The sequence below is a fragment of the Pogoniulus pusillus genome, chromosome 32 (assembly GCF_015220805.1).
Source record: "Pogoniulus pusillus isolate bPogPus1 chromosome 32, bPogPus1.pri, whole genome shotgun sequence".
NCBI lineage: Eukaryota > Metazoa > Chordata > Aves > Piciformes > Lybiidae > Pogoniulus > Pogoniulus pusillus.
The window spans coordinates 13948220-13963184 of record NC_087295.1 but is presented as its reverse complement, the minus strand read 5'-3'; the positions used below and the strand labels follow the sequence as shown (position 1 = coordinate 13963184).

Genomic DNA, 14965 nt, shown 5'->3' with positions numbered 1-14965 from the left:
CTCTTCCAAGATGAGTTCCTTAGAATATAAATATCCAGAAGGAGACAAGTTGTTTTCTATCAATAAAATCACCGATCAGAGACGACTTTTGGACACAAAGAACTGGTAGCAGACTGATGAAAAAGAAGCACAATGTCTAAAATTCTGGGTCACTAGCATCAAGGCTATTCGGCTTCTATCACTCCAGGCAAAGTCTCTGCTCTGCCTTGAAGGCCTAGAAATACCACAGGACTACATACAAATTTAACAGAAGAAAGAAAATACCTTAAATTTACTTTGGAAAAAAATAGTGAATCAGTTTAGAAGATTGCTATGATTTCAGAGTACAATTTAAGACTCCAATGACTCTCTGCTTAGAAACATGACTTCTAAATATGTCTACTGAGATGGAAAAAGTAGTGTGATACTTATTTGACCTGGAAAGTACCACGAAACAGACAGGAGTTCCAAATTCATATCCACCTGCTCTGTAGGAGTAAGTAAGAACAGACCTTGCATGCTTGGATAGCATTCTCCATCAAAAAGACAAGCCCTCCTGGAGGAATTACTTTACTCTGGTCTTTAAACAACAGATTTTGTCTCCACCATTCTTGTATGTACACTTTTCTGTATCTCTTGGAGGAACAATGATTTCACTGAGGTATCCACTTCAACTCATCTGGTCTCAGACTCCAGTGCAGACTACTTCTGCAAGCTCAACAGCAGAGGCCAATGGGATGAGATTGAACAAGGCCAAGTGCAGGGTTCTGCACTTTGGCCACAACAACCCCAAGCAGCACTACAGGCTGGGGACAGAGTGCCTGAGAGCAGCCAGGCAGAGAGGAACCTGGGGGTGCTGGCAGAGAGTAGCTGAAGATGAGCCAGCAGCATGCCCAGATGGCCAAGAGAGCCAATGGCATCCTGGCCTGCATCAGGAGCAGTGTGGCCAGCAGGACAAGGGAGGTTCTTCTGCCCCTGTAATCAGCACTGCTCAGGCCACACCTTGAGTGCTGTGTCCAGTTCTGGGCTCCTCAATTCAGGAGAGATGTTGAGGTGCTGGAAGGTGTCCAGAGAAAGGTGACAAAGCTGGTGAGGGGCCTGGAGCACAGCCCTGTGAGGAGAGGCTGAGGGAGCTGGGGGTGTGCAGCCTGCAGAAGAGGAGGCTCAGGGCAGACCTCATTGCTGTCTACAACTACCTGAAGGGACACTGCAGCCAGGTGGGGGTTGGCCTCTTCTCACAGGCAACCACCAATAGAACAAGGGGACACAGTTGTGTCAGGGGAGATCTAGGCTGGATGTCAGGAAGAAGTTGTTGGCAGAGAGAGTGATTGGCATTGGAATGGGCTGCCCAGGGAGGTGGTGGAGTCACCATCCCTGGAGGTGTTCAAGCAAAGCCTGGATGAGGCACTTAGTGCCATGGTCTGGTTGACTGGCTAGGGCTGGGTGCTAGGTTGGACTGGATGATCTTGGAGGTCTCTTCCAACCTGGTTGATTCTATGAGTCTATGATTCTCAACATATCCTATCCAGAGATCTGTTATCTAGGTAGGAACTACAGATCAAATGAGCACCAGATAGAAAAAAGTAGATGAAGAGATGCTGATCAGATTTGTGCTTCATGCTTCACTTTGAATGGAGAGGTCACAGAGGTACAAGTATTGGTGATTCCATGTGCACAGTGGCCAACTGTCAAACTGGCTTAGATTGATAAAGAAGAAAAAAAGGAGGAAAAAAAAGAAGATGGGATTTAGGGATCAACTCTTCATTCCTCTGTTTTTCCCTCTTTTTGGCAATGCTAAGAGATACAACAAGATTTACATCATCTAGGGCAGGTTGGGGTTGGAACTGGATGATCTGTGAGGTCCCTTCCAATCTAAACCATTCTATGAAACGAGCACCAGTTTGAGTCAGTTAGCTGCTTGCAGAGAAAGCACTGCTCTGAGGTGTCAGTGAATCACCAAGGTCAGGTGAATGGATGTTTTGCTTTTTGATCTGGGGCATATCTTGGAGGTCTCTTCCAACATGGTTGATTCTATGACTCATATATGAACACCTCACCTCTCAGCATCAGAAATGAGGATCAAACTGAGCACTGCATCCAGTTCTGGAGCCTCCATTACAAGAAGGATGTGGATGTGCTGGAATGTGTCCAGAGAAGGGCCACGAGGATGCTCAGAGAGCTGCAGCAGCTCTGCTGTGAGCACAGACTGAAAGAGTTGGGGCTGTTGAGTCTGGAGAAGAGGAGGCTCCCAGGTGACCTTATTGTGGTCTTACAGGATCTGAAGGGGGCTTACAAAAAGCTGGGGAGGGACTTTTCAGGATATCAGAGAGTGACAGGAGTAGGGGGAATGGAGCAAAGCTGGAGGTGGATAGGCTCAGGCTGGAGGTGAGGAGGAAGTTGTTGAGCATGAGAGTGGTGAGAGGCTGGAATGGGTTGCCCAGGAGGTGGTTGAGGCCTCATGGCTGGAGGTGTTTAAGGCCAGGCTGGCTGAGGCTGTGTGCAGCCTGCTCTAGGGTAGGGTGTCCCTGGGCATGGCAGGGGGCTGGAACTAGATGATCCTTGTGGTCCCTCCCAACCTTGATTGATTCTATGATTCATTAGAGTCATACGCAGTCAAGACAGCAGAGAAAGAATAAAGACAATGACCATCACAGCCAAGGTATCTTCTAAATGTGAAATGGGGAAGGGATAGCAAGAATTAATGGAAATCTTTTTGATTCACAGAAGACTTTTTCTGTGCAAGAAGAGCTTTCTCAGAGCTGTTTTAATTTTGTGGTAACAATTCTTTTTCTTCATAGTGATTTTCCTCTTCAGTTAACATCCAAGATGAAACTTGTTCTCGACAGCATTCATCCCCCTGTGTCTGTGGTTATCTCAGAGCCAGGATAAGGCAGAAACTACATTACCATATGTCCTTCCCTCAACTCTCTATGGACAGAGCTCAGAGTGAGGAGGAGAAAAAGTCTAGGAAGAAGTAGAAGTGAATGTGCTTCTACTTCATGACTACATTAGCTTTAGCTGCGAAAACATTCGAATGAGAGCAACTGAAAACAAAGCTGCAACTCACATTCAGACACAAGAGAACATATGAAGATGCATCTATTTTTGGAACTTACCTAGATACACACCAGACAGAGCTTTACTCAGCTTGTTTCCCAGTCATATGGAGTTAGAAAGAGAATGCCACATGTGTTGCACTGCTCCAGCCTCAGGTAGCTGAAAAAAACAACTTCATTTATGTTCACGCAAGCCCACTGGTTACAGCAAGACAGAACATATGCACTTCTGACTCTTGCCCACTTCCAGAGCACCACCTTGCTGGACAAAAGTGTCAGCACTTAATAAATGCTACAGGTAGTCAGTGCCCCTGAAATGAAGAGCAAAGCTAGCAAGACTTCTCGCATCACCTTGATGTCTTGCCATAGAAAAGAGAATTTGTAGTCACTTTCTCCCTAGGAATATTTTGTGGTTTTCTCCAAAGAACCTGACAAACTCCACAGCAAAGAGCTTGGTAAGCAGAGAGAAGAGGAGGCCAAGGACACATGCTTTGATCTTTGGCATATTTCCTAGAGCTCTATAAGAGAAAAAGCTGCCACAAACTCCAAGCAACAAAATTAAGGTAACAGTCTCCTTGTGAGACAAAAGGGAATGAGATACAGATACAGCACTGCTAGTCTAAGACTTATGTCTCTAATAAGTCAGAAGCACAAAGGCTGTTTTGAGCCAGACAGTGGTTATAGATAGGTTTACAGAATGGTTTGGGTTGGAAGGGACCTTAAAGATCATCTAGTACCAACCCCCCTGCCCTGGGCAGGGACACCTCCCACTAGAGCAGGTTACTCAAGGCCTCATCCAACCTGACCTCGAACACCTTCAGGGAGGGGACATACACAGCCCCCATGGCAACCTATTCCAGTGTCTCACCACTCTCACTGTAAAACATTTCCTCCTAATCCCCAGCCTAAATCTCCCCTCCTCCAGCCTGAAGGAGATTTCCAGTTCTCCAATCCAATCTGCACTTGGCAGCAGTCAGGTCCTGATGCACTTAAGTATCCAACTAACCTCAAAGACTGGATGTGGCACTTTGTGCCATGGTCTAGATGATTGGCTAGGGCTGGGTGACAGGTTGGACTGGATGAGCTTGGGGAGCTCTTCCAACTTGGTTGATTCCATGATTTCACTTCTGAGTAACAGTTTGCCCAGTCCAAGTAAGGACCTTCAAGTTCCCACTCAGAAGTAAACTATTCCTCTAGCATCATTCACAGAGACTTCATTAAATGAGATCTGACCTATTTACTAAGGAAAAAATAAACAGCTTTGATATTAATAATCATAGAATACTGCTGCTTTAAGTTCCCCCTTACCTTAACTGATCAGGCTGAAGCCTTATTTCAGGCAGAGAACTCTGACACAAGAAAAACATGGCTTAGAGAATACTACTTGCTCATGAAAAGTGAGGTTATGGATAGGATATTTGATAAGGAAGGTTTGCCTTCAATCAATATTCTGGTTTTTTTTCCTTCTTCCCAATATGTAGCAGTGCTACAGCATCAGCCACATCAAGACAGAAGCATGCTAGCACCACGTAGCTAACAGGCAGCATTCATGATGTAGGTACCACAGGAAAAGGTTGCCACTGATGGCAGGCAAATAACTGAGCATTACAAGACTAGCCAATATGAAACCAAATGGGTTCTATCTTACTTCTGCTAGCAGAAACAAAAAAAAGGCACAAGATGGATTCACTTCTTTTACCAGATCATTGTTATGCTCCTCTGGAAATTGCCTGCAGTGACTTTCATTCCAGGAAGTAATATAAATCTAGGGCTAGAGCTGAACTCAAGAGTCACATGCATTTCAAAAGCACAAATTTAATTGGGTTCTGGGATCAAAAAGTCATATCCAGGTTGCATTTGTCATTCTTTCAGCCTTCCATGCCTTCCAAAATCAGAATTGCTAATAGAAACATCTGCAAGTGTCTAATATGAAAACTTTCACACACAGATAATGTGCTGGATTGCATCTAGCTCCATAAAGGTGTGAGGGGAAAGAATCATAGAATCAGCCAGGTTGGAAGAGACCTCCAAGATCATCCAGGCCAACCTAGCACCCAGCCCTAGCCAGTCAACCAGACCATGGCACTAAGTGCCTCATCCAGGCTTTGCTTCAACACCTCCAGGGATGGTGACTCCACCACCTCCCTGGGCAGCCCATTCCAATGCCAATCACTCTCTCTGACAACAACTTCCTCCTAACATCCAGCACAGACTTCTCCTGGCACAGATTGAGACTGTGTCCCCTTGTTCTGGTGCTGCTTGCCTGGGAGAAGAGGCCACCCCCAGCCTGGCTACAACCTCCCTTCCGGTAGTTGTAGACAGCAATGAGCTCTGCCCTGAGCCTCCTCTTCTGCAGGCTGCACACCCCCAGCTCCCTCAGCCTCTCCTCATAGGGTTTGTGTTCCAGGCCTTTCACCAGCCTTAGGATCACAAAGAGCCTACAATACACAAGGTATTTTCTGCAGGGCCAGCCAGGATTCACAGCCTTCCAATTCGTGGAGTGTAGGCCAGTGCTGGAATCTCAGACCTTGACAAAGGCTGTGGCTTATTCCTCCTATAGCAGTCAACTTGCCCTGCAGAAGGGAAGAAGACAGAAATGCTGCCTCTTCTCAAAAGAGGTGCAAGGATGGGCAGTCTCTTACGGAACAACTCAAAGCTTTGCTTCTGCTCCAGCCATAATGACCTCTAGATCTTTCAGAAGCAGATGCAAGGAGAACAGCACAGGGACGTACAGCGGAGACGTACAGATGCTACCTTTGAACACCTTCCCTGCCTTCAACAACGTGAGGATTTGGCACTTCATGGACAGGCTTTTGGAGGAGATTCCCAAGTATCACAGTATCACCAAGGCTGGAAGAGACCTCATCATGTCCAACTCTTTACCACAGAGCTCCAGGCCAGACCATGGCACCAAGTGCCACGTCCAAGTCTGCCTTGAACAGCTCCAGGGACGGCGACTCCACCACCTCCCCGGGCAGCCCATTCCAGTGTCCAATGACTCTCTCAGTGAAGAACTTTCTTCTCACCTCCAGCCTAAATTTCCCCTGGCACAGCTTGTATGTAGCAGCATCAGTGAACTTCTATGCAGTGAGATTACTCCTTCTCATTCAGAACCCCAGTGAAAATCTAGCATCCCAATACCCTGTGGCAGACCATGCTTTTTTCTTTAAAGGGTGCTTAAGTCCCCATCTCTAAGATTCAAAGTCTGGTGCTCAACTCACGTGGGTACCTGAGCTGACCCAACTTTACAGCTTCAAGCAATAATAAGCTTTTACCTCTGTTCCCCCAGCCAGAAGTTGCCCTTCTCTACAGTTACCCCATTACCATAGTTTTCAATTACCCCTGGCCTCAACTTCCACCAAATATTCAGCCAGCACCATCAGGAATGATGCTAACATCAGCCACAAGAGGCAAGCTGCCAGGGAAGAAATCCCCTGCAAAAGGAACACTGGCCATGAGAGGAGGCAAGCTGCACCTGCTGTCTCTGCTTGCCAAGCCTCTAGTGCACGATGAGAGAGGCACTCCCCTGCAGCACACAGAGAGGAGTACCAGCACTGTAACTGTGCAGCTCTAGTAGAGATATGAATTCATTCCACTTCTAAGCTCTCGTTTATGGTAAGCATGTGGTACTGCCATCCCAACAGTGGCAACAGCATGCAACTGCTATCACAGCTAATAGTTTGTCTCACCCTAACTCTGCAAACATCCACACACCAAGCATTCCAACAAGGGCAGGACTCCCTGCTTGGTTTATCAGGACAGCTGCCTACACTAAGATGTCATAGCCTATGGTTACAAGAACGTGCCATAGCTAATCTGGATCAGGGCAGGATTAACTCCCTACAACTGGTAGTGGGTGAGATTTCTGGCTCTATTCAGTTTGGTGAAGAACCACATGTGAAGCTGAAAGACAACCACTGCAGTGAAGCTCCTGACATTTCTCCATCTAGACCCTGTGGTAGGCTAAGGAGCTTCCCAGCACCACTACTGAAAATGTACCAGAGCAGCTCAGACAACTTGGCAGTAAGATAAAGCTGTATTTAGAGCAAAGCAAAATTTACAAGCACACACACACAATAGATTTGCAAGTATTTACAAGGAGATACAAATAAGAAACAACACAGAAATCCAAATTCCTTCCTGGACAAAGAAATGGCCCAGAAGGGGCTCAAAGCTACCCTCTCTCTCTCTCACTCTTTTCCAGACAGATAAACCATCAACAAAGCTTAATATCTTCCACTAGCAGATAATGAGTAGAGTGGAGCAAAGGAGAAGTGAAAGGAGTGAGAGTTCTGAGGCAGAAGCATCCCAGAGCAGAGAGGGACAAACTATTTACATTTTGGCTTTTTAACCCTTTCAGCAAACCAAGGAATGACACAGACTTCATTATTTTAATTTTCACAACCAAAGATCTACTTTCTCTCAGTAGAATATTCTAATTAGCCTCAAACCAGCACAAGTCCAGAGAACACAAACACAAGTTCTGCCAGAAACCAGTAAACTATTCAATTTACATAAGCAGGCATGTAAACTCAGGTTGTAGTATTGTTACCAGTTAAAGATGCCCAAAGTTCAAGTTGTCTCTGCCCTTGCCACCTCCCTTAGCTGGGTACTGCCATTCCCTTTCAGGTGCCAGCACCAGTGCTTGTTTGGCTGTGTGCTCAGCCTCCTCAAGGAGTCCAAGGATGAAACAATCAGGTGCCAGCACCAGTGCTTGCTTGGCTGTGTGCTCAGCCTCCTCAAGGAGCCCAAGGATGAAACAATCAGGTGCCAGCACCAGTGCTTGCTTGGCTGTGTGCTCAGCCTCCTCAAGGAGCCCAAGGATGAAACAATCAGGTGCCAGCACCAGTGCTTGCTTGGCTGTGTGCTCAGCCTCCTCAAGGAGCCCAAGGATGAAACAATCAGGTGCCAGCACCAGTGCTTGCTTGGCTGTGTGCTCAGCCACCTCAAGGAGCCCAAGGATGAAACAATCAGGTGCCAGCACCAGTGCTTGCTTGGCTGTGTGCTCAGCCACCTCAAGGAGCTCAAGGATGAAAAAAACCAAAACCAAACCAAAAACCCCACAATAACAAAACCCCTCAAACCTTACACTCAAAAAGGCCTTAGCTTTCAGCCAGCTCTGCTGCCTCCCCTGCTCTGATTTACCTGGTAGCCACAAGAAAGCAAATGCCTGCACCAAAGAAGCAGTAGCTGCCAGCAAGGAGATGCGACCTCTAGCACCAAAGACTGAGCAACTATGAGATGTGCTTGTTTTCTACAGAGCTCAGTAGTGTTGCAGCAAAGGAAGGAAGGAAATGGATGTTTGTCTGCAGCACTGCATAGATCAGAACCCTGCCATGACTCTGACCAGCCCCCTCTTAAAATGATTTAAACATGTACAAACATTGCCTGCTCAAGATTAAACAAATTACTTGGTCTGACAGTGCACTTTTAATTACTTCAACCTTTGGATAGTTTATCTAAGCCACTAACACTGCCTCATCTTTCTCTGCTGTTCAGAACTCAGTCTAATGTCACAACTTCACAACCTGCCATCTTCATCTCTGCTAGAGATGGAGAAGAGGACTGTCCGGTACCTCTTCCTCTCAGCCTCTGGAGAATCACAGAATCAACCAGGTTGAAAGAGACCTCCAAGATCATCCAGTCCAACCTAGCACCCAGCCCTAGCCAGTCAACCAGATCATGGCACTAGGTGCCCCAGCCAGGCTTTGCTTCAACACCTCCAGGGATGGTGCCTCCACCACCTCCCTGGGCAGCCCATTCCAATGCCAATCACTCTCTCTGACAACAACTTCCTCCTAACATCCAGCCTAGACCTGCCCTGGCACAACTTGAGGCTGTGTCCCCTTGTTCTGTTGCTGGTTGCCTGGCACAAGAGACCAACCCCACCTGGCTACAGCCTCCCTTCAGGTAGTTGTAGACAGCAATGAGCTCTGCCCTGAGCCTCCTCTTCTGCAGGCTGCACACCCCCAGCTCCCTCAGCCTCTCCTCACAGGGCTGTGCTCCAGGCCCCTCCCCAGCCTTGCTCCCCTTCTCTGGACACCTTCCAGCACCTCAACATCTCCCTTGAATTGAGGAGCCCAGAACTGGACACAGCACTCAAGGTGTGGCCTGAGCAGTGCTGAGCACAGGAGCAGAAGAACCTCCCTTGTCCTGCTGCCCACACTGCTCCTGAGCCAGCCCTGGATGCCATTGGCTCTCCTGCCCACCTGGGCACTGCTGCCTCAGCTTCAGCCTACTCTCTACCAGTACCCCCAGGTCCCTTTCCTCCTGGCTGCTCTCAGGCACTCAGTCCCCAGCCTATAGTGCTGCTTGGGGTTGTTGTGGCCACAGTGTAGAACCCTGCACTTGGCCCTGTTCAGTCTCATCCCATTGGCCTCTGCCCACCCATCCAGCCTGGCCAGGTCCCTCTGCAGGGCTCTCCTACCTTCCAACAGCTCCACACCTGCTCCCAGCTTGGTGTCATCTGCAAACTTCCTGATGCTGGACTCAATCCCCTGGTCCAGATCATCAATAAAGATATTGAACAGGACTGGGCTGAGCACTGATCCTTGGAGCACACCACTAGTGACAGCTGCCAGCTGGACATTGGCATTAAGAAGCATAAAGGTCCACACAAACTCAGCATACAGAGTACCCTGTTGCCCACAAGACCTGATCTTTCCATACGAGGACAGAATAGTGGCATCAGGGAAGGGATGGAGAGGTGCTGACCAGGCTTGCTCTGTGTTCATGAAGCCAACATTGCTGGGGATGTGCTTCCCTGGTGCATACCTTCAGCAAATCAGTGGTAAAGGCACCTCCTGCAGAGCTGAAACTCGCTCCACCCTTAAGAGAGCTGCTGCACAAAGATCTGAAGTTCTGCCTTCCTCCTGGTAGGGATTCCCCACCCCACACATCTCAGAAAGAGATCAAAGCAAGGACTCAAACACAAGCTAGCACACTCACGAGACCACTCAGGCTGGGAGAAAGATCGATTTTAATCAAAACCAAATAACCTCAGCCAGGGAACCTTCTGAGAGCCACCACAAGCTAAGTCTGTACAGCTTGGCTTTCAAAGGCAACAAGGAAAATGTCATCGCCACAGCTGTACTGAAATATATTGGACACTGGTCACGTTAGCCATTCCACTTGATTTACTCCCACTGCTATGTGGCTGCAGACTGCATCCCTTTACACAGGAACGCCTAAGAGGATCTGCCCCAAGAGAGCAGACGTGAGTGAGCTAACCTCCCCACGAGAGATTCTCCCCATGGGAGAGAACTTTAATGTGCAGCAAGTGCCTCACAGTATCTTCTCCACTAGAGGCTGCTGGGAAAAACACTAAATCTGTGCATCTCTCTAACCAGGACCAACTACCTCTGTAACCAGGACCAACTACCTCCGTAACCAGGACCAACTACCTCCGTAACCAGGACCAACTACCTCTGCACAGTCCTCCAGAGAGAGGGAATCTTGTCCTTTTTCTACTGATAGAGACATTCCTCTCACCAGGAGCTTTGATCCAGTGTGCTTGCCAATAAGGACTGGATGATCTTGAAGGTCTCTTCCAAGCTGGTTGATTCTGGACAACCTGAGCGTGTCCAGAGAAGGGCCACAGGGATGCTCAGAGGGCTGCAGCAGCTCTGCTGTGAGCACAGACTGAAAGAGTTGGGGCTGTGCAGGCTGGAGAAGAGAAGGCTCTCAGGTGACCTTCTTGTGGCCTGCCAGGATCTGAAGGGGGCTACCAAAAAAGCTGAGGAAGGACTTTTTAGGCTCTCAGGGAGTGACAGGACTGGGGGAATGGAGCAAAGCTGGAGATGGGTAGGTTCAGACTGAAGGGGAGGAAGAAGTTGTTGAGCATGAGAGTGGTGAGAGGCTGAAATGGGTTGCCCAGGGAGGTGGTTGAGGCCCCATGGCTGGAGGTGTTTAAGGCCAGGCTGGCTGAGGCTGTGGGCAGCCTGCTCTAGGGTAGGGTGTCCCTGGGCATGGCAGGGGGTTGGAACTAGATGATCCTTGTGGTCCCTTCCAACCCTGACTGATTCTGTGATTCTAAGTCTATAGACTCCTGTGTTTTTAAGCATTAGTCCCTGCAGTATGACTCATTTTATAGCTTTGATTTCCCAGGCAATTTCTTTACAGGGAAGCCTACCAAAGGAGTGTCTGAGATACAGCCAGAAATGCTTCCCCACACATCCCCCTCAAACCTTCCACACTAAGAGTTGCAGATGATGTGCCCTCTTAGCTAGGGGCTTTTTAGAACCAAAATCAAAGGCAATCTGTAACATACTGAAAATAAAGGTGCTAAAGTCGATTTTAGGGGCAAAAAGAGGTTTAAAAAATCTTTGGACAACAAAGAAAGAGCCACAGTGTCCACAGTTAAATATTGCAATACTTTTTTAGGCCTGCCAAGCAGCACTTTCTTAGTCTCTCCTTTAGCACCTCCCTTTCATCTAAAGAAAATCCTTCTGCATGTTAAAGAATTAGTAGCCTGTGGATTCCACTAAACAAAAAGAAGTGAAAAAGTAGGAAACAGGTATAATAAAGATGTAGTAGTAACTCAGACATCTGTCTTTTCCTTTTTGTTTAATGTGTTTCATTCTTGTTACAGAGGCAGGGACAATTATGTTTTCCCAATCTAAAGGAGGGAGGCTGAAAATCATTGCCAATACCTGCATCTACAAATCATTTTGTAATGCTCTGAATGAAAGGTGGCAATAAATTGCACTGACATTTATGGAACATTCACAATTTCATCATTCAAGAGAAGACAGGGATTCTGGAGAAGCATGATGTGGCAGAAAGGGACCTGGGGGTGTTGGTGGCCAGCTGGCTGAACGTGAGCCAGCAGTGTGCCCAGGTGGCCAGGAAGGCCAACGGCATCCTAGCCTCTATCAGCAGTGGTGTGAGCAGCAGGAGTAGGGAGTACTCAACATTTGTGAGACCACACCTCCAGTACTGTGTCCAGTTTGGGTCACCACAGTATAGGAGGGACACTGAGGTGCTGGAGCAGGTGCAGAGAAGGGTGATGAGGCTGGGGAGAGGTCTGGCAAACATGGCCTGTGAGGAGTGGCTGAGGGAGCTGGGGGTGTTTAGTCTGAAGAAGAGGAGGCTGAAAGGGGACCCTCTACAACTACCTAGAAGGAGGTTGTAGTGAGGCTGGAGCTGGTCTCTTCTCCCCAGTTACTAATGATAGGACAAGAGGAAAAGGCCTCAAGTTGTGTCAGGGGAGGTTTAGGTTGGATGTTGGGAGGAAGTTCTTTCCTGAGCAGGTGGTCAGGCACTGGCACAGGCTGCCCAGGGAGGTGCTGGAGTCACCATCCCTGAAGGTGTTTAAAAGCAGAGTGGCTGTGGTGCTTGAGGCTATGGTCTGGTGATGAAGGCTGCTGGGATGAAGGTTGGACTGGCTGATGCTGGTGGTCCTTTCCAGCCATAGCAATTCACAGTGATGTGATGTTGTGCTGAGGGATTTGGTTTAGTCAAGGACTTGTCAGTGTGAAACTACTGATTGGACTCGATGAGCTTGAAGGGCTTTGCCAATCTAAGAGATTCTGTGCTATAAAATCTTCTGATAGGAAATCTTATGGTCTGATGGTCTGGGGAGTTACCTCCCACCCCCCACTTCAGAAAATTGCCGACTAGACTCAGCCGGCTGGAAATTAAGGAATGAAGCTGGATTCACAGCTTAGCACAATATACAGGCAGATATACACAAATATTTACAGTTCCATACAAGTTAAGAGTAATACAGAAACACAACACCCCTCCCAGAAACCAGATTGTCAGGAAGGTCCCCAATCCAAGCCTCCTCTCCCCTCCCTCCAGAAATAACCAGATGAATCCCTACACATCTCACGTGATGAATCTGGAGACCTGAGGTGAGATGTCAAAAAGATGACAAGGAGGCTAGAGGGAAAAGGGGGAGGTCAGATTAGAGTTAAGGCAGAGGCAACCACAGAGACCAGACTGCCAGAGAGAAGAAGCAGAACTGAGAGCTAAGTGAAGAGTGTGTGAGAAGCGAGTGTCTTATCTATATTTTGCCTGGTCGTGCTTCTCAGCAGAAAAATGAGGTCTATAGCTCACTGCTTTTATTTCTTCCTTCTCACAGCTAAGGGTTTGATTTCTCTCAGCAAAATATTCCAATTAGCCTCCAACCATCACACCTAAGTAGCTTGCATTTATACAGAGCCCACTACATGAGAAGATTTAGAAGAAAAAAAAGAGACATCAATTGTATCTCTGAAAAACATTCATTAGATACCACAGGCTTCTTACTCATCTCAGATTAGAAAAGGAAGACACAAAACAGTGACTTTTTGCTTCAGTTCATACCAGAGTAAAAGGCAGAGGAGGGAGAAATCAGGCAGAGGAGGGAGAAATCAGGCAGAGGAGGGAGAAATCAGGCAGAGGAGGGAGAAATCAGGCAGAGGAGGGAGAAATCAGGCAGAGGAGGGAGAAATCAGGCAGAGGAGGGAGAAATCAGGCAGAGGAGGGAGAAATCAGGCAGAGGAGGGAGAAATCAGGCAGAGGAGGGAGAAATCAGGCAGAGGAGGGAGAAATCAGGCAGAGGAGGGAGAAATCAGGCAGAGGAGGGAGAAATCAGGCAGAGGAGGGAGAAATCAGGCAGAGGAGGGAGAAATCAGGCAGAGGAGGGAGAAATCAGGCAGAGGAGGGAGAAATCAGGCAGAGGAGGGAGAAATCAGGCAGAGGAGGGAGAAATCAGGCAGAGGAGGGAGAAATCAGGCAGAGGAGGGAGAAATCAGGCAGAGGAGGGAGAAATCAGGCAGAGGAGGGAGAAATCAGGCAGAGGAGGGAGAAATCAGGCAGAGGAGGGAGAAATCAGGCAGAGGAGGGAGAAATCAGGCAGAGGAGGGAGAAATCAGGCAGAGGAGGGAGAAATCAGGCAGAGGAGGGAGAAATCAGGCAGAGGAGGGAGAAATCAGGCAGAGGAGGGAGAAATCAGGCAGAGGAGGGAGAAATCAGGCAGAGGAGGGAGAAATCAGGCAGGGGGGGTCCCTGAAGACTGGAAGCTGCCAATGTGGTGCCTGTCCACGAGAAAGGCAGGCAGGAGGACTCAGGAAATTAGCAACAACTCTTCACACTCTATCCACTTCTTTACATAAAGGACATCACCTCCACCCCTTCCTCCTTTCCTGTCCCTTCTGAACAGCTTGCAGCCATTGATAGCCACACTCCACTCACGATTCATCCCACCCAGTTTCCATAACTGTCACTATGTCATAGCTTCCATGTAGCATAGTAGCTTCCAGCTCCTCTTGTTTGTTGTCCATACTGCATGTACTGGTGTAGAGGCATTTCAGCTGGGCTGCTGACCATGTCCACGCATGTGAAGTTAGTGATGAGACACTCTATGACTTAACCAAGATCATCAATAAAGATGTTAAACTTCATTTGTTGCAGGAATTTTGGGGAGGTCAAAGGAGCATAAATGAAAGAAAGCCTCCCTAAAGCCATACAGACATGATCAGGTTGTCTAACTGTCATGGAGAGTAGCAAAAAGCTTCTCTAGGCTTTTGCTATATTGTGTAATTCTCATCCAGATTCAGAAGGTAGTTAACCAAGGAGCAAAGAATAAACCTTTTCACAGTGTTTCTCAACATGCATTTCTCCTAGCACACTGCTCTAAATTTAATGGGCTTCTGAACACTCTGGCCACAACCAGCAGTGTTTGTATGGCACAGTGTTGTCTGAGGTGGTTGATTTACTGGTGGTAGAAAGAACACATTAGCTGTCTGGCCAGTCCTTGAAAAGACCATAATGGCAATGCACAAAGCTGACATAATGAAAAGAAAGAAAAGAATCTGGGCCAAACTCAGAGGCAATCTGAAAGGTAATACAATTTACACCCACTTATGCTCATTCAGACTCCCTCAGAACTTGTTCTACCCAATCTACTGATGCCTGAGAGACTCTGAATTGATGTAAGTATT

At 47.8% G+C, this 14965-nt stretch overlaps 1 protein-coding gene across 11 annotated transcripts in view; it reads right to left on the bottom strand.

Annotated features, from left to right (window-relative positions):
- RBMS3 (RNA binding motif single stranded interacting protein 3) overlaps positions 1-14965 on the bottom strand; it is a 599905-nt gene that overhangs the window by 555796 nt on the left and 29144 nt on the right. Inside the window, exon 2 of one of the 11 annotated variants that reach the window (XM_064169766.1) lies at positions 3096-3195. The exons of the other annotated variants lie outside the window; for them this stretch is intronic. The gene's annotated coding sequence lies outside the window, so the exon portion shown is untranslated. The remainder of the gene's footprint in view (positions 1-3095; positions 3196-14965) is intronic. 11 annotated transcript variants of the gene reach the window in all.